This window comes from Panthera tigris, chromosome D1 (assembly GCF_018350195.1).
Source record: "Panthera tigris isolate Pti1 chromosome D1, P.tigris_Pti1_mat1.1, whole genome shotgun sequence".
Lineage (NCBI taxonomy): Eukaryota > Metazoa > Chordata > Mammalia > Carnivora > Felidae > Panthera > Panthera tigris.
This window is the reverse complement of record NC_056669.1, coordinates 38,200,977-38,224,756: the sequence shown is the minus strand read 5'-3', so window position 1 is coordinate 38,224,756 and position 23,780 is coordinate 38,200,977. Positions and strand designations below refer to the sequence as shown.

Here is a 23,780-nt window from a genome sequence, read left to right as displayed (position 1 = left end):
CAGGACTGTGCGTTATGACATCACCTGTTTTCGCTCTTTAGAACATGATCTGTAGTCTCAGCTTCTCCTTTTTTAGAGGTCTCTAGTGTACCGGGATTTGGGAAGGCCTGCAGTCCGCAGAATGAATCTGGAGATGATGTCAAACAACGGTTTCACTGGTTTGCATTTCTTTCTTTCCTTCCTTTTCTTTTTAATTAAAAAACACACGGACACACACACACACACACACACACACACACACAGAGCCTGGTTTCCTTAGGGATTCAGAGTGGTGTTGTAATGCAAAATCAGAAAGGTACACTTGGAGGAGCTAGCAAGTTTAGCATATCAAAGCTATTAGACCAAATTGTGTGGTTAAAAGTGTCAATCTTATTTTTTCAACAGCTGCCTCCTCTGTCCCTTTTAGAGACCAACACACATAAACCAAGTCTACACAAGGAACAAAGGAAGTGGAAATCTGCCAGTGTCAGGTTGAAATACATTAAAATTGACTGGAAAACCCCTGAAGGGCCTGAGTTATGCGGTTGGGTAAATGTGTTGATCCACTTAACTAGTAATAGCTAAAGGTCACTTGATGCTGTTGTAGACATGTATAGCCTAGAATAGCAATGGTGTGGGGAAGGTGCTTGACAATCAGAAAAAAACTGTAAAAGCAAGAACATTAAGGAGGGAAATTACCATAGGCTCGTCAATGCAGAGAACCAAGAAATCCAGGGAGAAAGTTAGCAAGGCACAGTTTTCCTAAGAACTGAAACACATATGTGTCCCTGTTTAGTGGTAAATTTCTTGGGCTATATTCCTGGCTGGTTCTCCCTTGTAAAGCAGATTTTATGTGAATGCATTTTAAAGGATAGGAGATATTGAAGGCTGAAGTGAATTTTTGTGCAGAGATTGAATTTTCTCAAATAGTACTTTAGATTCAAATTGTTTTCCATCGTATTCTTATAACCGTTCCTTTTACTTAGTAGTTAAAATCCTTTCACAATGGTTCTTTAAGCTCTTCAGTAACTAAATTCCCCAGAAAAGATGGCCAAGAGAGTGGAGGCTACACAATTACACCCTCTGACAAAGATTGCTAAAGGGAGGTTTTAAGGGAATAGCTTGACCGATACATAGATTCATGTATGTGACCAAATAATGGTGGTCTCCACCAAACTCCTCCAAACTTTTATAACATTAATTGTCCATAGGGCCATTTATTTGGCATTTAACCAGGTACTGCATTGGGACATTTCTTACATGGAACCCTTACGTATGAGTCTATGTTTCACCCCTGAAATCTTCAATCTGGCAACTCCTCAGCACACAACCCCCACCCTTTCTTCTAGTCCTCACCTCCCACACTCTCATCATACGTGTTCTTTTCTGTTCTCATGTTAACATTCGACTTCTGGATCCTTCCTTGCTCTTCCATTCCTTACGTGGTCTCCTTTCCTTTTCTAGTCAGCCTGGTCATTATAAAGGGAATGCGACTCAGAGGCTAATTGACTTGTGAATCCTGGATCACACTTTTAAGAGGGAAGAAAACAAAAGTCACTTCTTCAGATTTCGCACAGAACAAGGAGAAACTCCCTTTTGTTGTGTGGTATGTATGGAATAAAAAAAAAACCTCAGAAAAGTTAAGATATTGGTGAAAATTACCAACACTGGGAAGTACTTTTCAACTTTTTATTATAAAATTAGGATAATACTTTATTAAATGTTTTACATTGTTCTTTCTTTTTTTCTTTCTTTCTTTCTTTTTTTTTTTTAGTTTATTTATTTATTTTGCGAGAGTGCACAGGACGGGGAGGGAGAGAGAGAGAGAGAGAGCGAGAATCCCAGGCAGGCTCTGCACCATCAGCACAGAGCTGGGACCCAGAAACCACAAGATCATGACCTGAGCCGAAACCAAGAGTCAGACGCGTAACCCCCTGAGCCACCCAGGCACCCTTGTTTTACATTGTTTTTTAAAATAACTTTTGCCTGTTTTGAAATACTCTTTTAAGATGTGATTTTTTTTTTTTCATTTAGAGCTTAAAATCACATGGTTTGAATGTTCCATAACTTATTTAACCATTACTCCATTATTGAACATGGAGGCTGTTTCCAGTTTTTCATGGTTATAAATAATGCTGTGATAAGCTTCCTCATACATACGTTTCTGGCAGTCCCTCTCATTCCTGGAAATGGAATTTCTAACTGAAAGGATGTGAATATGTTTTAAGGGTCCTGTTAACGATTTGCTAAAATATTTTGTGGGAAGGTTCAACCAATTTGCACTCCTCTTATAGTGAATGAGAACACAGGGGAAAGAATATTTGAAAAGCACAAATCTGAACCGTCATTCTCCAACATAAGGCCCATAAATAGTCCACTTACCTCTATCTCTAATGCTTTCCACGCCCTTCTGCCTGGCGATTTTCATCGCCTGTTGAAAGATCTCCTGGTAGAGTCAAGCACTTGTCAAAGTGTCCACGCGCTCACCCTCATATCTCTTCTTTAGCACCCATCTCCGCACTGAGATGTTTGGCTTAAATTTTATTTTCTCATTAGACTGTGAACACCTTCAGGGTAAGGATGAAGTTACGTTTACTTTATTCTCAATTCCTAGCTCAACCCAAAGAGAAGTGCTTCAAAAATCTTGGGCAAAAATAATGAGTTTTCACTGTTACTTTCCTAAATACACCATACACTCTTCCAGGGCATCTTGTGAATCTCTAATAACAGCTTAGCATTTTATAAAAGGGCCTCCATAAATCTCTGTGAATTGAACGGTTCACAAAATTATTGCTATGGAACAGATAGACCAGATTCATGTCCTGAACTGTCACCAATTCCTTCTCTGACATTGAACATAATGGCTGTTATGGCCAGGGCTTGCTATCTCTTTTTATAAATTGGAAGTTCTAGCCACAAACCAAGAGCATAAGAAGAGTTGGGGGCAACTTTTTATGTTCAGACATTTTGAAACAAGTTACTCTGTAAATAACATGCTGTGACTTTTGGATGTGAAATTGTTTACTTCTCTAGATATTCTCCTACTGACCTAAGAACTGGGCCCCTTTATAGTTCCTAAATAAGGATTCAATTGAAAAAATCAATTACTAAAGATGTTTTTAAAATTCCATTTCGTGAGACAATAGGTCATTTTCTAACATTTTGCCTCCTCAGACTTCTGTTTCCTTCTCCCTGGGGGCATCCAAAGCATTTGGATAGCCCAAAGTGCTGCATTATTTACAAATTTGCAAATACTGTAATTTGTTTCGTGCACAAAGGAATTTGCACTTCACACAATTGTAAATTGATTGCTCCCTTTGAGCTGTTAATTAGATTTCTGCTATTTTTTCCTTGGGCCCAAGACCAATGCTACACCAGAGGAGAAATTAAGAGGATCTGATCCAAAAAGTCCACTGCTTTAGTGCCCGTATCCATCCCACACCCTGAAACACCCACCTCCACCAAGAGAATTCTTACCAAAGCTCATTTTTCAAAAAACAAATATTCCACCAAGATCCAAATTTCTGTCAGTCCTCCCTTGTCATTTCCCATTTCGGAGCTTCCTGCATTTAACCCCCTTTGGAGCAGACTGCCAGGGAGAGGCCTACTGATGTGGGGTTTGTTGTTGTGTGTTTGGCCTGCACAATGTTAGCGAGCACAGTGCTTTAAAAACAAAAAAATTTTTTTTGAATTAGTTTAAAATTTTTACAGTTTAGGAGATTTTACACCAAAAATCTAGATTTCTAGTTTCTCTTGAAGAATGGTCAAGATATGGTCACACTAGGCTTATATTGCCACATGGCAACCGTTTCCTGGAGGCCGGTATCTGCTATTCGAGTTTGGACATGTGGTCTCTACTTTATTTACCAAGGTCTCTGTCACTCCCTAGGGATTACATTTTGCCACTTAATTTACATTATCTTATTGACATTTGTAGGGACTTGCCACCTCGATAGACCTTCTGCAGCATCTAAGTCACTGATCCGCTGGTTGTCATTCTTAACTTTATCACAGGATATGAGTCACAAATAAAGTGGCCATCTCTAAGGGACAGCAAAAGTTGAGGACAGGATCAGATGCAGGGAGTATTATGATGTATGGCCTTGACTCTCTCTCTCTCTCTCTCTCACACACACACACACACACACACACACACACACACACACTCAATCACCCATCACCACCAAGAAAATTCTTTTCAAAGCTCATTTTTCAAAGAACAAATATTCCACTAAGATCCAAACGTGTGTGTGTGTGTGTGTGTGTGTGTGTGTGTATGTGTACAGTGAGATTATATATAAATCTCACAAGGTGGAGAACAGTCGTCAAAGAAGGGGTTACTATATCCTTTAGGCTGCTAACCCCACTCCTTATTCTAATTCTGCCCACATACCCATTCTAATTGTAACTTTAGGGGAAAGGAACCACAGGAATTGTGGCAATGGTAGGTCATTGAAGGTATTTCCTTGATGGGCAGTATCATGCAGAAACTCAAAGCCCTGACCCTGGAGCCAAGCTTGGATTTGAGTCCTGGCTTTGGCCCTCACCAGACATATGACCTTGGGCACAAATTGTTTAATTTCTCCGTACTTCAGTTTCTCAAGCATAAGATGAAGTAATAATGCTACTTATCTTAACAGGTGATTTTAAAGATTGAACGAGATAATGCACTAACTACAGTGCTTAACAAAGTGCCTAGAACATCATAAGCCCTTAAAAAATGTTTGCTGCTGGATCCACAGTACAAAGGATGTTATAGTCTCTGCAAACTGTGACCTTACTTTAGTTACGTAACCATTCTTTGTACAAATTTTTGTTCTGAAAATGAGGGTATCAATATTAGCTTAATCATAGAGTTGTTTTAAGGATTAAATGAGCTATATGTGAAACACTTTAAAACAATGCCTAACATATAAGAAATGCTATGTAAGGGTTTACTATTATTACATACTGTGGCAAGAGATTTTTTTTTTTTTACTTGATTCTTTCTTTTTTTTTTTTTAGTAGAGATATTTGATTTTTTAGGTACTTCTCAAAAGTAAGATGATGTGGGTAAAGATAACAATAGACAAAAAGTCAGGAGACCTAGGGTTTAGTTCAGTACTGCTTGGAACTATGTGGTATGGTTAGGCCTCAGTTTCCCCATCTGTTAAATGTGGAGAGGTGATTAAGTAGGGCTGGGGCCAAATCCAGGTGGGGAGACTGAAGCTTATATAATAAGAATCTTTTTTATGAAAAGAATATAAAATTATAGATCCAAAATTAGCTATGAAAGTGAACAGCTACTTAAAATCAGTAACAAAATGACAACAAATTTTTAGGGTGAAATACCATAAATATCACAAAATCCAATAACTGTTTATCAATTAACTATCCGATACCACCCTTTATTACTTTTTTTCCTACATTTTGGGGGCTGATTTCCTCTTCATGTGACAATGGTTTTTGCAATATTATCTTCTCAGGGAGGATAGAAAGATAATTTATCTTTTCCCTAGCTTACATTGCCAGTGCTGAATGCCCTAAGACAGATATGCATCAGGAAACAGCCTCTAATCCTACATCTTTGTGACATGATGCCAGTTAATGAGCCCACTGGGCACTGGAACTATTCCTAGAATCCATCCTTACACTGGAACAACTCAAAAGAACAACTACCCCCTGAAACAACTGTGATCCACATGTACGTGGATATGACCCAGTATACCCAGGCTAAGGGTATCTCCATCTCAACTGCTCCTTAGCCATATCAACAAAAATACCCATGGCTGCCCCAGTTCCTCCAGCACAAGGGGGAAGTTTGAAGGAAGTAAATCAGGCTGCAGAGACTATAATCTTTACCAGTAATGGTTAAAATAGCTTACTTTTGGGGCACCTGGATGGCTCAGTCCGTTGAATGTCTGACTCTTGATTTTGGCTCAGGTCATGATCTCATGGTTCGTGAGATCAAGCCCCACTTAGGGCTCTGCACTGACAGTGTGGAGCCTGCTTGGGATTCTCTCCCTCTACCTCTTTCTCTCCCTCTTTCTGCCCCTTCCCTGCTTGCGCTCTCTCTTTCTCTCAAAATAAATAAATAAACTTAAAAAACCCTTATTTTTGACATTTAATTAAAAATATAACAATGTGCACACGTTGCTTGGACCTCTCCCAGGGCCTTGGACCCTAAGGCATAAACTTTATTTTATTCGTGGTTAACTCATGTTGGAGTACAGAGACCTTTTCAAGCTCTAATTCTGTGGATCTGCTTTATCTTAGGATTTCCATGAGAATCTAGTATAAGAAGGATAAAGGAGAAGCAGGAGAAGTTCTTCAAGTAGGCAGAGAGAAAGTAAAAGTTCTATTCTTAAAAATTGCCAGAGTTGTGCCGGTTTATACTTTGTTCACTCAGGGATTATTTCTCCTTGTTAACCTGTTTGTCTCCTTGATATTCCAAAATCATGGTCCCAAATTCTCAATATCCTTCTTTCAGAGATGAGAAAACTCAGACAGAGGAATATTTTATATATTTTAAAGCAAGATGATTGTAAAATATGCTGTCCAAAAGGGAAAGTAGATGGATAAAACAGAAAAATCTACATGACAGTAAGGAAGTTTGGGAGTAGGATCTAATTCATAGAGAGGAAGTATAATCTATAGACTCAGAAGTCTTAAATGCCATGGTAGTCTGTTGTGAGGGATTTGTAGGAGTCAACATGCAGGACAGAGGTGAGACTGAAGGGGCCCTTAGAAAGGAATAGTCTACACTTCAACTTTCAGGCCCTCTGAAGGTGGCTATGATACATAAAGACTTGGAGCATCTTTAGGGGCCAGTCTTATTGATCTGAGTAATTCAAGTGCTTGGAACCTAAGAGGTGTTCAAAAAAGCTTGTTGGATGAACTGATGGGATATATTAGAGTTCGCTAACTAGGAAGCAACTGAGCATGTTACTTTTACCAACAAAAGTTCTCAAGTTATCTTAAAATTGTAAAAATATTTTCATGCAACGGTAAAATGTTCCTTGTTAACAAGAGAAGAAACATTCAACATTTGTGTGAATGGTAACAACAAAGACAGCAATTTCAACCCAAAATGTTGGCTTGAGGTGATGCATTCCTGCATGATCTATAAGCCTGAAATCACAACAGCAATGTGTGAGGTTCTAGAAGTCTGAAAGTTTGGATAGTGTGCTCTGAAATATGTACTGTCCAGATATTCCCTTAGTCACTTACTTATTTACAGGGACTTTACCAAGTGGTAAGTCCTGGTGAGAAAAAGTAACAAAAGACATGTTTATAACGTAATAGTGAGACAGAGGTATAATTTCTGCCTTGGTATAAAAAGAATAGAAAATGGAGACTAGAGGGTAAAAAGGATTATTAGTAGAGAGCTCAGAAAGACGTTTGACCATTTATGCCTGTAACTGGATACCTCATAGTGGTGGAGACATATGATGCAGAATTTTTGCTGTGTCTCAACGCAATTTATAATGTCAACAGGAAAGTAGGACTAATCCTTATAAATATTAGAGAACAATGCAGACCAGTATATGATGCAATCACCTCTGAATTCCATGTTCATTACTTAATTCATTCTTGCATTCATGCGTTCATTCACTCAGCATGTTTGTGGAATACCTACCACGTGCCAGGAACTTGGCCAGTTGCGGAAACAAGGCGATAAACGGAGAGTCAGGGTCAAACAGAGCTTATAAGCAGAAGATAGACCTTAAACAAGTAATACCACTGTGCAGTGAGTATTTTAGTAGGGAAAACACAGGAAGAGAATATACAGCAGGGGACACTAACCCAGGAGGTTTAAGCCTCCCCAGGGAAGTGAAATGTACACCCAAGCAGTGGGCTGTCCCTAGTTTCTGACAATGACTTCCATGTCTTCCATCCAATAGGTCCTTTCCATTTGCAATGCTCGATGCTCTAATTCCCTCTTTTAATAGGGTTCATGTTCCAGTTATGAAACTCCTAGGCATCCTGTTACATTACAGCAGATACACTTTCACACTGGGAGCGATCTCTCCTTTCTTTTTGCAGAGGCATTATCCCTATTAAAAATTCACCAGAATTTGAACCTCCTTTTCCCGATTAAAGACTATCGCTTAACATTGTTTCACACATAACATTTCCCACTTAGCCCACCATTTTTCTGAGTCCCGCTTGTGTATGTGCAAATTCTATGCATGCCCACTTCTAATAAGTACATCTATGTCATCTCTCCTAAGATGTCTCGTTTTTGAAGATAATCCTCACATCTCTCATCCACATTCTGCAATCCCCATAACACCCATGTGAATGATAATAGAGCAATAGAAACCATTACTATCACCTACCGAGTGCTTATTATGTTCCAGGCATGTTGCAATAACCTATGCAGGTTTATCTTGCCTAAATTATCTTGCCTAAATATTTATTTATCTTAAATAATATTATAAATATTATCTTGCCTAGATATTTACAAAACCCCTGTGAACTGGTTCTTATTACATCCACTTAACAAGTGATTCACAGGGACTGGCAATTTTGTCAAAGTCACACAGATATTGCAAGACAGAGCTGTGATTTGAATACATATTTGCTGGATGCCAGAGTTAATAGTCTTAATGCACTCATGTCTTGGCATTGTACAATCGGTCATTATTGTAAATATTCTTTGAACCGATTCTCTGTATTAGGTGACCAAATGGTGAGGTCAGCTGACTTAGATCTCCCAACACTCACCAAATATAGTTTGGGCGCTTCTGTTGATTGAATTCCTATTGCAATAAATGCCATGGGAGTGGGCCAAGGGGTATCTATGATCCCTATTCTAATATTTTATTGTCTACCGGCATGATACTCTAAAATAAAACAATTGAGTGACCCTGGAAAATGAGAAATACTTTTGTTGGCGCTCTAAGTTGAAAGTCCGAATACTTTGATACAGAAGTCTGCAGATTCCTCGGCATTTGGTCAGTTATGGCGATAGAGTGGTAGATGTAATGGAGATAAAGGTGATAAAGTTGAGGGCAAGGGAGAGGAAAGAAGATGGCGCTGTCATGCTCCCATGCCACTCCGAAAATAGTCCAGGTCTATTGTGATTAGTTAAGATTAGCTCCACTCAGAAGGAAGATGGATAAACTGGTTTCCTGTAATCTGCCAGCAAACTAGAGATACTTTTCTCAGCCTGTCCCATCCATATCTTTCTCTTTCCACTGGGGCCTCATTCTAAATAGTCATGCTCTTATGCCATGTCTTTGCCCCTCTTCTCAGATGAGTGGACCAAAGGGTAGACACTTGGTTTGAAGGCAACCGTTCTGTAACCCAGCCAGCCATCTGTATAGACTAGCTTAAAATGATAACCAGGGCCAATCAGATGCCTCTCTTGGAGATTTGGCAATGGGAAGCTAAGATGTTAAGCCAGTTGGCAGCAGTCAGATTGTAAGAGGATGCCGTGAACCATATGCAAGCTCAAACTTTGAAGGATCAGAACAGATAGAGAGTGAATGTTGAGGCAGCCATAGTAACACACAGAAAGAAAGCAAAGGCACTAAGACACTCGTCGTTAGAGATGCCTTCAGTGCTGATGTGTTTCCTGTTCAGTCCTTGCTGCATATTCTTGTAATAATTCCCTTCCCCCATCTAATCTCCTCCCGCCACCAATTTTATGGAGTAACTTGAATGCACCTTTGTTTCTTTCAAGCAAAAAAGACGGACTGAAACAGTCTTCCTTCGTTTCCATGTCAAGCACTTACAAATATGACATATTACTTTTAGTTCTCATTAGTAAATGGATGTGAAAGTCAGACAGCCCAGAAGAAAGAACTAGAACTCACTGGGCCAGAAAACCCCAGGTTAGTTTTTGCACATAAAAAATTCTTACAGCCCACGTTTCATGAAGAAAGTCTGCTCTGCACGAACCTCAAACTTTTTAGAAACTTTTTGTGTTCCTAGTTGCACAATGGATATCAGTAATCTATTACCCAAACTGCTTTTCCCCTTCAGGTTAAATGCCAAAGTGATTCCAAAGTGCCTATGCCAGCAACTGCCTGTGAAGAAAACTTTGGGAGACAAAAAGTCTTCTCCCTGCTCACTCTTTATTCTTCATTCAGACTTAATGCCTGCTGGCCCTGTTTAATGATTTTCTAGGGTTTTTGAACCAAAAAGATTTTTTAAAAAAGCAAAACCAAACAGAAATCAAAGTTCAATTTCCTCAAATTTCCTTAGTTCCAAGAACTAAGTAGTCGAGAAAAAGATAAAGTGAATGAGCGTGACTTTGTGTCAACCTGCAGGTTAAAGATCACTTTGGTGGTCTTCATGGGGGTCCAGAGGGGACCAGGCATATATGAGGAGGTCATTTTGGTTTGGAAATATAAGCACATAGAAGTGTTTTAATTTGATTCAACTTGCCAGATGTGGAATGTTCCTAACAAACTGAGCTGTTTCTGTAGAGCCAATCACTAGCCTTAGTAGATCTGGGCTTTTCTTCGTTTCCATTCCTGTGCTTTATATGTCTTGCCTGTGTAGGAGACACTGCTCCTTTCTCTTCCTAAGGTCTCTCTCTTTCTCTCTCTTGCCACTACTCCTTTGTGTTTCTAAGGCCTCTCTCTGTCTCTTTTACATTGGGCTTGTTCTGAGCTCAGCAAGCCTTGAACTGTTCTCTATCTCCTAGGTAAATAGTTCTTAGGCTAGGCTAAGCCCTTGGAAAATGAGGGAGGTACCTCACCTCATCAATGAGGATCATCATTGCAGGTGTGCCTTGCCACACGTTTGAAAACTTTATGGATGGGGAAGAGAAGGAAATGGCTCTTCCCCTGGGCCATAAGGGAAGGGTTGTGGTTGTGTTGGACTTGCTATTGATGACATCACTCTGCCGTTATTTCCGTGTGTCTGAGACTTGTCACTTTGCATTTCCTATGTCTCTGAGAAAGCCTGAACATCCAGAGATTCACACATCTATGGGGAGCTAGAATGTCGAGGAATGGAAAATGAAAAACCTTCATATAATTCTATACATATATGTCTTTATAAATGTAAATATAAAGATACAAATTTAGCAGTGACCTGAAATATGTTGCCTAAGAGCTCTGTAAGGGCAACGTATGAAAAAATGCTCAGCATCTCTCATCATCAGGCAAATACAAATCAAAACCACAATGAGATACCACTCACACCAGTCAGAATGATTAAAAATAACAACTCAGACAACAACAGATGTTGGCGAGGATGCGGAGGAAGAGGAACTTTTTGCACTGCTGGTGAGAGTGCAAACTGGTGCAGCCACGCTGGAAAACAGTATGGATGTTCCTCAAAAAATTAAAAATAGAACTACCCTATGAGCCAGCAATTACACTACTAGGTATTTGTGCAAGGGATACAGGTGTGCTGGTTTGAAGGGGCACATGCATCCCAGTGTTTATAGCAGCGCTATTGACAATAGCCAACATGGAAGGAGCCCAAATGTCCATCAACTGATGAATGGATAAAGAAGATGTGGTATATATATACAATGGAATATTCCTCGGCAATCAAAAAGAATGAAATCTTGCCATTTGCAACAACGTGGATGGAGCTAGAGGTTATTATGCTAAGTGAAATAAGTCAGGCAGAGAAAGACAAATATATGACTTCACTCACATGTGGAATTTACGATACAAAACAGATGAACAGAACGGAAGGGAAGCAAAAATAATGTAAAAAAGGGAGGGGGACAGAACGTGAACGACTCTTAAATACAGAGAATAAATGGTTACTGGAGGGGTTGTAGCTGGAGGGATGGGTTAAACAGGCAAGAAACATTCAGGAGAACACTTGTTGGAATCAACACTGGGTGTTATATGTAGGGGATGAATCACTGGATTCTACTCCTGAAATCATTATTGCACTACATGCTAACTAACTTGGATGTAAATTTAAAAAATTAAAAAATTTTAAAAAAGAGCTCTGTAAGGGCAAAATTGAAAACTTTTTGTTCTATCGCGATATTGTGTATTCTAGTCACTGTTCATGTTTCTTCAAATTTCGTTTTTAAGTATCGAACTTTAGAGGGTGTTTGAGGGTTAAATAAAAAGTATATGCCAAGTGCATAGAACAGTGTTCCTCCTATCATGAGCACTCGACAGATGTTCGCTGTTGTTATTTTTAAAGGTTTCATACAACAATCGTACTTTTTTCCAAGAGGCATTGAAGTTTACTTGAATTTTAATGTTCTGGGTTCCCTCATACCATTTGCCACGGTTTGTTTTGATTTAAAAGGGCCTCAAGTGCTTGATGACATGCAAGGTTTATCATTAAGCATCTTTATTGCACTCGTGTTTGCAAAGAACATTTTTGCTTTCCATTAGCCTATCGAATCACATTCCAAGATAGAGAACTCCCTGTCAGAGATAACGTCGAATAACGAAGAACATAAGTGCTTGGAGAAATGAGGTGACGACAATGTATTCCTCATTCTAACCTCTCTCTGGGTGCAGAAGGATGATCTTCTCTGGAACTTGGGCTTATACATGTATACACGTGAGTGTGTGCACACACACACGTATGTGTATGTACCTTTATGTGTCTTGTGCTCAATGCATTATTTTTGCTAAACTAGAGATAGCCAGTCAGGATTATTACTTAAGGTTTTAACTGAAGGATGGCAGTTTGCCAGCTCAGGAAAAGGAAATATTATATCCATTTAAAAGCTAGAATTCTGAGATAGAGTGGCTTGGAATACTTTAAGAGTTTTGCCTACTAGCCAATAGCTGAAGATCCCCAGTTTTAGTCTGCGGGAGGCAATTACCTTTTGTGACATGAACAAAATCATGAAAGATAATATACCTGATGGATTCTGTATGACTCAAGCAAGGGCTTAACCACATTCATAGGTCTGTTTTTTTTTTTTTAAACATAGGTCTGGGCTGTGAGGGTACTCTGAGTGGTGTAATGGGCAAGTTAAATATAAAGCATGGACCAAACCATCGGTTTTGTCTTTGCCTTTTACAATTCCCCTCTGTTTATAGGAGCCTATTTGTGAGTCTGCCTTGGTCACCAGGCAAAATATCTTATTTGTTTCCTGGTTGTTTACAAAACCAAGGACCCAGGCTACAGGATATTTATACTGTCGTCTATCAAAGCGTTCACTGGGAGAGGAGATAAGAAAGTCTTCTGCCAAAAATACTGTGGCTTGCACATTACGGGTGCACGTAAGAAAGGTCACTGCATTACCAGGTCAAAAGCAAATGATTTTGTTCTCTTGAGCAAACGACACAGCTCACTTAATTTCACCTTCTTTGGATGTGACGAACATGATTTTTGCTTTTTCGCTGTGGTTCTTAGGCTATTGTGCAGTCACGTCTCAGGTAAAAAAGGGCTGAAGTGAAGGCTGAGTTAGATCCTCCTGATAACGTCACGGAGAGTGTTTCCCCTTTTCTGAAGAACTGTGGAGTATATTTAGCCAGACAAGGATGAGGCTGTAGGTGTGGAGGGCAACAAAAATGGATGAGATTGTTCTAGGTAGGAAAGCAAAGAAGGGAAGGAGATGCTTGGGTGTGTTGGTGCGATAGTTTCCGTAGACCTGGTGTTACCCAAAGTAGCTTCAGGATGAAAGCCAGTAGTCCGTTCCACTAGACAGGACAGGAAGCTGAGGTCAGTGGACGCTCTAGCCCCAACTGTCAGTTCCTGAGCCAGGTCAGCACCACCTCAACACTGTTGTCTCTGCCCTGTGTCTTCAGGGCTACAGCAACATCATTCTACCTGTATTCTGAGTGAGATCAGGTGAATTGCCCAGAGCCCATGGATCCCAGTGACGTGTTAGCTACACTGACTTTGTGTCATTACTGCTTCTGGGGCTCCAGGAGTAGATTGAACAAGATTCCATGATTTCAAAGCCTTTAGTGTCTCTTGCCTTTGGCCCAGTCCCTTATCTGACCTACTTCCAATTTTTCACGTTCCAGTCTCCTGTTCCTTATATGAATCAGCGTCTTCTCCACATCGGCAGCCATATTCCCTGCTCCATTCTAACTATAAACAGCTAAGAGGCCTTTGCTCTCTTGTTCACATTTTCCTCAAAAGTCACCCAAAACATCCTGGAAGCAAAGTAGAAGTGTTTAAAAGCATTTTGCAATGAAAAACCAAGGGATGACTTATCTAAACATGGCCTATTTACCCCTTGATATATCGTTCTTGCTCCTGCCAGAGGGAAGTTATGGGTGGGATTATGCCCAGACACACTTTGGCTTTTCTGTGTTTAGTGCTGTCCATGCTGTCAACTATTGTTTAAGCAAATGAAGGCATGTGTCCTTGGGGAATGGTAATGGAGGCTTTGGTGACATTCACTTGACTGGAAACTTGCAGGTTACCTCTGTTCCTGTCCACGTATAGAATCTCAACCCTAGCCATGTTTGTCCAAAAGAAAAGATCATTTTCACTATGAGCTCCATGGGGAGAAAACATCTCTGTCTATTCATCCATGTTTCCTAGGAGGAGAGAATGGAGCCTGTCCCAGTCTCGGTGCTCAATAACTCTGTTCATACAAATTCCTACTTGATGAAGTTATACTCCAGCAATATAGTTCAACAAATAGCACAATATCAAATGGGTACAGCAGATGTGCCGATCAAAATACACAGAATTAATGGTCATTGTGTCCATCGTGGGGCTTTGAATGGACATGAGCTGAGCACTGTAAATGTGTCTCAGAGTACAGAGTTAGGAACAGAGTGGACATACACTAGATCTTAAGGAATATCTCAAAATGAAGAGTAGTTGATAAAAGGAAAATTTATCTTTTAAATTATGTAAAGGTGAAATTGATAGAGTTCCCTGACACCAAGTGTTTTCTTAGGATCTTGATATTTTGTTATTCCAAACAAAGGGGAGGGGATTTAGACTAGGTAAAATCCCTTCCTAATCTAAAAAGTTATGAAATTCTGATCATAAATGATCAAAACTTATACAAAATAAATAAAACTGAGGAGTTTTCTCTCTTTTTGGAATGGACTTAGCCCTAGAACAAAGGCTCTTAACCTTGCTGTACAGCCTTGTGTCTTTGAACTCCCTAAAACTGTGTGCAAACATTTTGTATGTGTGCATTTTTTTCCCCCTGAGGAACAAGGACCAATAGTTTTCAGTAGGTTTCCAGAAAGGCTTGAGACCCCAAAAGCCTTATAAGCCACTGGATTCATATAATGTTTTAGATCGTCTGCTTATGAGCCTTGTCAGAACGCTTTCCAGCGGTCAGGCACTATGCTAAACATTTTGTATGTATTACCTAATTTGACCCTAACTTCGCAATATGGTTGCTTTTCTGAGAAGAAGTTCACTTTCTCAGAGTCTGACAACCAACAAGTGGGGAAGCTGGGGTACCAACCCAGGCTGAACCAGGATGCCACGCTTTGGTTTGTCGCATAGAGCTACCTTTGCTTTCAATAGACAGAACAATTACCAAAAAGCAGAGCCCTTTCGTCCTTAACCATCACTTCCCCTTTAAATCATCTTTTATATCTGTATAGCAACTGCTTTCTAAGCATCCACAAGCTTCTCCACATGTGAGCAGCATACCTCTATGGAACCTTCTGAAGTCTTCTAAACACAGAGGCAACCCTCTCCAGACTGCTCCCTTGTTTTTTTTCCATTGTACAGCAAAGCTGCAGTAAACATCATTTTGTCTTAATTGTCTACTCTGGACTCAAGTCTGGCCACATGGCACAAATGGACAACCCATACATTTGGAGTGACTCCAAGGAATCCATCCCAAGCACTGAATGGTCCTGGCACTGTTCCAAAGTTTTACTAGCCTTTCCACAAATTGTGATTCCAGACACGTTTATACCTTGGTCCCCAGGATAATGGAAGCCACAAAAGAAACAAATTAAAATGTCAGCCCAGCTGGGCCCACAGTGTGGGCCAGCAATGACAATGGAACCCCTTGCCTCTTAGATCACCTAAGTGTAGCACATCTGTGCTTCCTGTAAAAGGGGATAACAAAATAATCCCGAGTCTTTCCTAGATGTTCCTTAACTCAGGATAAGTACAGCGTGCTACTTAAGAGCAGCTAAGATTTCAATAGGCAACAGGAAACATTTTTTTAAACCAGGTGAAAAGCAGAGAACAGAATTCTGGTAAGCTTTGTAAATTCAGCCACCACTGCTATCATGCGGGACCCAACGAACTTGAAATATATGATCAAGGCTAGAGAGACAAGTAAAATAGCATTGTTATTCTCTGCCTGAGGTTTGTTATTCTCAAACCTTCTCACTTACGGCAGGTTCTGAAGGAGCAGGCCATGTTACTACAGACAAAGAAAAGAATGTCTACAGCGAAGGGGACACCTGAGAGGTCGCACGCTTTGTGGGATCATGGTAGAAGTTCAAAACATCAACCTGAGAAAAATCAGTGAAACTGAGGACTTAAGTCAGAAGTATGGGTGACGCAAGGAATTAAAGGGTTTGCAAATCAAGACATTGCTTATCTCCTCCCTTTCTCCTTTTTTATTCTTTATAGACACAGTGGCTGATAGGAGCTGCTCATCTCATTGAAAGTAAGCTGTTGTTTTCTGTGCTCTGAAGGTGGGGGATTGCAATATCCGCGATGTGACGTCCGTGAGTCTTTGCTAGGTTTGGAACTGACGGCCCCAAGCCAGTGGGTAGCGTTTCTTCTTCCCATACGCCAGGGAAACACTGAGATTCCTTCAGCAAAAATAACTTTTCTGCCAATCTGTATCACCACTCAGAGAGGCAGCTGGTCACGTTAACCAAGAAAACTGATATTTAGTGGTGAAGAAGCTTGATTAAACTTTCGTTTTATCTTTTTAGATTTTGATGTGATAATAGGGATATAGGTGATTTCCTCATGCTACTGGTCACCTGCTTTGCAATTGTTTTTGTTCCTGTTTGCCTGCTCCATGAAATTATTGGCTTCATGAGGACAGTTCTCCTCATCATTATATCCTCAATATTATAAACATTTTTTGAAGAGGTGAATAAAGAAAGTCAATGTTACAGGGGCGCCTGAGAGGCTCAGTCGGTTAAGCGTCGGACTCTTGGTTTCCTCTCAGGTCATGCATGATCTCATGGTTTCGTGAGTTCGAGCTCTGCGTCTGGCTCTGGGCTGACAACTCAGAGCCTGCTTGAGATTCTCTCTCTCCCTCTCTCTCTGCCCCTCCCCCACTCATGCTGTTGCTGTCTGTCTCAAAATAAATAAATCAACTTTAAAATAAATAAATTTTAAAAAAAAGTCAATATACAAAAGTCCTCTGGTCTAGTGAATTCTCACCAGGTTAGTAACATGTGCGTTGAATTGCTTGGGAGTTTTTAATAACCAGTGGTGGTCAACCAAATGTATATTATGTGCACATCAACTATTGAATGCAATTACACATTTTATGGTAGGAACAAAGATTTGGGCCGTGGTGGCTAACTGTGGTTTTTGTCTCCCTGCTCTTATTTTTCTGTTGGGTAACTCTTTTTTTTATTTTTTAAAAAAAATTTTTTTAAATGTTTATTTATTTCTGAGACAGAGAGAGAGCATGAGTGGGGGAGGGGCAGAGAGCAAGGGAGACACAGAATCCGAAGCAGGCTCCAGGCTCCGAGCTGTCAGCGCAGAGCCAGATGCGGGGCTCGAACTCACAAACCATGAGATCGTGACCTGAGCCGAAGTCAGTTGCTCAACCGACTGAGCCACCCAGGTGCCCCTCTGTTGGGTAACTCTTATGCTGTCTTGGTCTGAGAAATCGTCCTCTCCTTCACTCTCAGCCCTGTCCCCGTCCTTCTCCCTCAACTGCCCTGGGTCCAACATTGGCAGGTGATACTCTGTTCCACCAGATCACTGCCTTCCTGGGGCCATGGGTTTTGTTCAGCCACCGTCCCAGCTGGACCTGTCACAGGAGTGTGGAGCAGGAGGATGTCCTTCCCTTGCGTTGGGACAAGTGAGCTGGAGCTGTGGGGGACTTTGCACTGAAGCCAGCACAGGGGCAGTGGTGGTGGGAGGAAAAGAGGGGCGCCTAGTGACACCGTCGGAGGCAATCAATCACCCACGACTTAATTTTCTTCTGTCATTTGTCACAAACATAACTCTTACTGGTCCAGAGACTTAGTCGCATCACTTAAAAGAAAGAGAAGGCTTAGATGGCTCCTAGAGTAGAGAGAGAGCAATTTGGTACATCTTGGTCTTGTTAGGAAATTCATCATTTTGTTGGACTGAGATCTCTGCCTTTGGTATAATGTTCACGCTCCTGGAACGACAGATGACTCAGAACGCAGGTAATCTCTCTTCTAGTTGAGAGCTCCAGATGGAGAGAGCTATTCTGACTCATTTGTTCATTCAGTAAATATTTATTGAGCACCTACTAAACGCAGGCACATCTTTTCTCCACGCTTTATGTTTAGGCCATTTCTTGAACTGTTTCTCGTATCATGTGGATTTTGGACCAATACTGGTGTTCCTTTCTTAGGAGGGCTCCACTGTGGCAAAGGATCCCCCTTAAAATACGGCATTTGGAGCAGAGAATAGTAACACCCATTCATTCGTGTTCCACATTCTTTAAGTGCCAGCCATGTGCCAGGCATAAATGGAACAGGGATAAATGAGACACAATTCTGTGCTCAGAGGACTCACTGACAGGAAGGAGACAGCTGTCCTGCAAATAATCTAGAACAGCACAAGGAGCTGCAGCAGAGCCCAAACGAGGCAGAGGCCAGTTCTCCTTGAGAGGGGAATCCTGGAAATGTTCCTCACACAGCCTAAGAGTGTGGATTTCTTCCTTCCTTTCTTTCTTTCTTTTTCTTTCTTTCTTTCAAGTTTATTTTTTTAATTTTTGAGACAGCGTGAGCAGGGGAGGGGCAGAGAGAGAGGAGGACAGAGGATCCGAAGCAGGCTCTGCACAGAGCCCGATGCAGGGCTCGAACCCAGGAAACCAGGAGATCATGACCTGAGCCAAAGTCAGGCACTCAACTGATTGAGCCACCAAGAGTGTGGCTTTCTGACAGGCAGATGGAGCCGGAGAGGGTATTCCAAGGGAAGTCAGTGGCCCGAGCAAAGGTAGAGAGGGGTCAAATAGCCTAGTGAGTCTAAGGATCTGCAAGGGCTTCGAGAGGGCAGGAGTCTGGGATGTAAGATGGTGATGCAGAAGAGGAAGGGCCCGAAAAGTAGGCAGGGTTAAGCCTTGAATGCCATACCCAGAAGCTTGTTTTGTTTGTTTGTTTGTTTTTCCTACAAGGTGGCAGGGAGTCTCTAAAGTTTTGAAAAGAAGGGGGGAAGCATGATTGGGTTCACACTGCAGAAAGACACTTTGAAGGTGTGCGGCCTAGGGGCTGGACCGCTAGGAACCCGAGGTGGGAAGACCGGCTCGGCGGGACTAGATCATCTGAGTGATCTGGGAAGAAGAGGGTGTTGCATAGGCTGTGCTGCGGAACTTGCCTTCTCAAAGTGGATCAGAAGACCAGTAATGTCAGCATCGTCTGGAAGAAATGCAGGATCTCAGGCCCCACCCCAGACCTCCTGAATCAGAATCTGCAGGTTAACAGGATCCCTGAGGCCATTCATAGGCAGTAAAGTTTAAGAAACACTGGCCTGGGTACGTGGGATCCAGTGGCGAAGACACAGGACAGCCAATGCCCCTGCCCTCATGGAGTGCACGCTGTAGCAGGGGAGGCAGATTTTCAACAATAATTCCCTGGCTAACGTTGAAAGAGGCCTGTAGAAAGTGCTAGCAAGGGGACACATTGGGAGCTGGAAGAATGTACAATAAAGGGGTCAGGCCTGGGCTGCGGTTCAGGGAGGGTTCCCTGAGCAAGTTCAAGCAATGTGCCATAGTGAACCGGGAGAAGCAGGTGGAAAACCTGTGGGTGAGGCGGGGCAAGGGTGCGGTGGGGAGGAGTCTCCTGTGCAGAGTCCAGCACTTTTTCTTGGCTTCGGAGGAACCGAAAAAGCTGGAACAGTGTGTGAACAAAAAGAACCCTGTCAAGTGGGACTGGAGGTGAGGCGGGCATCGAGTCAGACTTCTAAGTCTTGCAAAGGATTCTGATTTTGGTTATCAGCTTAAGAAACAGGAGGAGGAAGCCCAGGGCAGTATCAGGAAAGTTGTACATAAGAGAAGAGTTTATAGCTTTCCCCGGTGGTCCTGACCACAACCCATTCTTTAGTGGAGCTTATTACTTGAGGCTTTTTCGCTTCTGACCCCGTTTAAGAAAGTCCTACAGAGCTCATACTCTGTGTTGGGCTCTATGGTAGGCAAAGGAGGGATATTAAAAATATTTAAGGTGTGATCCCTGCCCTTAAGGTCATTACGGTTTAATAATGACATTTTGTTTCGTTAAAGAAGCTTGTTAGTCAAACCAAGAAGAACTTCCAGTTCATCGTTCCCTATGTCTTCTCACATAGGCTGCTTCTGAGCCAGTTCTCTCTCCTCCTGTTTTTATGTATTTGGTTTTTTAATACAAATTTTTACATTTTTCTTGGTTTCAGGCCATCCTCCCAGGCTGCTAGATCTTTTCGAATCTTGCTTTTTAAGTCGTCAATTTACTAGCGCTCTCTCCCAACTTTATGCCATATGCAGATCTGATAAACATGTCTTCTTTTTGCTAATTTGAGATCCTACTTTTAAAATTGGGTGACAGGTCTCAGAGGGACCTTAAGCCCCCTAGCATGGCAGTATTTAGAGATTCCGTTCTGGGTGATTATTGATTGATTAATCAATGCATGTTGGAGACCATATGGTACTGTTATCCTGGGAAGTGTCTCCCTGTCTTGTAGCCTGAGATAAGTGCAGTACTGATGGGAACCCAGGGTCCCTGTGCATCCCCACGTCACAGTACTTGTGACATTGTATTTTGCTTTTGCTGCCTACCTGACTGTCCCTATGGGGCAGGTGTTTTTCTCATCAGGGGATTCCGCACACCGAGCACAGGTGCATTAGTGCTGAGTGCACTGGACACTCAGTACACATTGGCTCAGGAACTTAGCCTGCATGATTTTTCATAGGCTTGAAGAAATTGTACAGAACATCCCGGATATTTGAGACATTTCCAGGACAGAAATGTAAAGTTTAGTCCTTCAGACATTTCCCAGGTCTCCATGATGATTGAGTAACGCGGGCTCACGTTCATTCCCCAGAGTTGGCGCCACAGCCTCAGGCGCTTTGCTCTCCAGAGACGTTTTCTGATATTTTGTGAAAGTTTTTGGTCTCTGGAGTTTCTTCTACAGAGCCTGCAAGTGATGCAGTGAGACCAGGAGAAAAGAAATGTGCAACTCCTTCTATGTATCACCGATCCCCAATTTCATCCACAGAGTACATCAAAAGGGCTGGATTTTGCCCCCAGGACTCTAATTAACAAACATACCAAATGTAATAAAAGCCACGGTTTTATTTGGCAAAGCTCAGGAACAACAGCAAAAGTCCTTCTTTTTGATGTTAAGCTTCTAGATGTATTTGTAGTTTTTCGTCTTATCCCCGCATATTTCACATGTTTGTTTTTTTTTTTTTTCTTTAATGAGACTATGGGTACCACAGGCACTCATTCTTGAAATCTGCTTTCCTGAATGCCTCATCGCCTTGGTTTGTTTCCTTATTGCATCTGAATTTTTGTCTGTTTGGCAAAAATACGCAGTGACTTTTTTGGGACTTTTTTACATCCTACATCCCAGGTCTGCGATATGGACTTCATGGGCCTCGTGCTCTTTAATCCTCATCTATGAGAAGTACATCCATGACTGTCCTTGACTGATAAAAAGAAGAAGAAGAAAAAAAGAAACAGATGGGGGAGGTTAAATTATCCGCATTGGTTTCTGTCCCTCCTCTCAGTCTGCTGGTGTGTTGTAGAGCTGAGGTTTGAATGAGGCTTGATTCCGGGGCCTGAATTCTCAACCTAGCCCACGTGATTTTGCATAAGGCCGGAAGACCTAGGATGCCATGCAGAAGTGTCCTTTGAGGTCATCTAGCTCAGAGCATGATGTATGTTCCGTGATCTGGTTTGCTCTGTCACCTTCTAGGCAAAATGAATCTTCCGATAGAGAGTGGGAGTCAGGGAGGGGAAGTTGATGGATTAAGAGGAAGGGGTGATCCGGCTCCGGGGATCCCAGGAGAGAGCTTTCATGCCTGGGGTTTTGGAACAAGATGGATTCCGTACACATTTCTTAACCTACGTGAATGTGTTTCTTCCTCAAAAAAATATTTGTTTAAGTGAGGTCAGGATCTAATTTTAATTTCAAGTGCCACCAACTAGCTATGTGGCTGTAGGATTTTTTTTTTTTTTTCTTGAACATTTACTGAGAGCTAACTGTGCTTTTTGTAAGATACACATTTCCGGCAAGGGACGGTAGGAGCAAAGGTGTAGTGTGTTCACTCAACAGAGAGGAGAGGATTGGCTGTGAAGACTGCCTAGGGTCCCTCTGGAGAGTTCATGAGACCAAGATTCTGGCTTTCAATGTGAAAAATGATTTGTCGGCTTGAAATAACACAGAAAGACAAGAATCAGTATGTTTGTACTTCCACAGGCAGTGAAAACATGGACATCTGAGCAGTGTCAGCAGTTTCAGATAGAGCGTTTTGCTGCAATTGAGAGTGACCTGTGAATACGTCAGTCGCGCACAGGAGTCATGAAACATGAGGACTGAGAGGGACACGCAGCCCCACAATGTCCCCAAAGGGGGAAAAGGTAACTATTGAGAGAGTGACAGAAACATGGAAAGTACCTGAGATCAGCTACGTAAATTGTGATGGGTAAGTCGCAGTACTATGTTTTGGGGCTGCAGTCACAAAGGTCAAGACAGAAAATAAACACCTACAATTCCATGAGGCATCGGTGCCCCTCACTCCTTCATTCCCTCCTCCAACATTTTAGCCTCCAAAGTCATTGCGGAGGGATTTTTGTCCCATTTTAAAATGAAGCTGAGTGAGGGCGTATTGTTTTTGTCTAAGCAAACCAGATGTGGTGGGCTCCAAGGAGTAACTCCTTGGGTTTTGCTCTGCGTATGTACAAATTACTTAGGGAGGCTGAAATATTTCAAATGTGTCTTAAAAGTTGAAGAGCAACTTAGAAGTGTGGAGCAACGAACAAGATGAAAGCCAAGCAAATGGTGGTTCATCAGCCCAGCCGGAGATCGACAAGAGAAATCCAGGGTCTCCTCAGGGACGAGGAGGAGCCCGGCTTTCCATGGCAGAAATGCCTCTGCCATCTAAGTTACTGAGCTGGGTAAGGAGCCTGTGATTTCTGCTCTGTCAAAGTCATTCCATTGCAACTTAAAATAAGCCTGCAACTAGAGACTCCTACCTCTTATAGAAGCCTTATGTAACGTATGCAAATGTGCATCTGAATTATTAGCCTTCTATTTTTTCCCCTGAAAGCTTCACTTAATAAGTAAAAGCTTGTGAAAGCCTAGAGATTTCTAAAATAAATGTGTATCTAAGAACATCCCTAAAGAAAACCTGAAGAATGCTGTCTTGAGAGCTCACAAGAGGTTTAGAAGAAAAGACCCTGTACTGAGAATGAGATGTGCTGGATCCTGGCACTGGGTTAGCCATTTACTTTGGACCGACCCTTGCAAGCCACTTAAGTCCCCCTGGGCTACAGATGCTGCGTCCGAATAAGAAACATTCAGAAAGGAGAGTCAGAAAGCCTGGGTGTGAATCCCAGCTGTCATTTTCGACTATGTGGCTGGCAAACAATGTAATATTGGGCGGGGGGGGGGGGGGGGGCGGACAACGGGGGGTGGGGGGAGGGACTTGTTTCCTTACCTATAACATGGAGGAAGTAATATACTCAGTTCATGGGATTGTCGTGAGGGGCAAATGAGAAGGAGCATAGAAAGTGCTTCGCAAACTGTAAAGGGCAATAAATAGCTCAGCTGGCCTTTGC

General features: G+C 41.8%; 1 long non-coding RNA gene across 5 annotated transcripts; it reads left to right on the top strand.

Moving 5' to 3' along the window:
* The first annotated feature begins 11 nt into the window (after positions 1–11).
* LOC102968165 lies at positions 12–23,150 on the top strand. Of its 5 annotated transcripts, none has more exons than XR_006208782.1 (4): positions 12–158; positions 1,444–1,585; positions 22,420–22,580; positions 22,947–23,150. It is a non-coding gene; the product is annotated as an uncharacterized LOC102968165 (long non-coding RNA). The 5 variants fall into 5 exon arrangements; XR_006208781.1 differs by lacking the exon at positions 22,947–23,150 and adding an exon at positions 16,432–16,468 and having other exon boundaries at positions 15–158; positions 22,420–22,720; XR_006208780.1 differs by lacking the exon at positions 22,947–23,150 and having other exon boundaries at positions 15–158; positions 22,420–22,720.
* Positions 23,151–23,780: the final 630 nt, after the last annotated feature.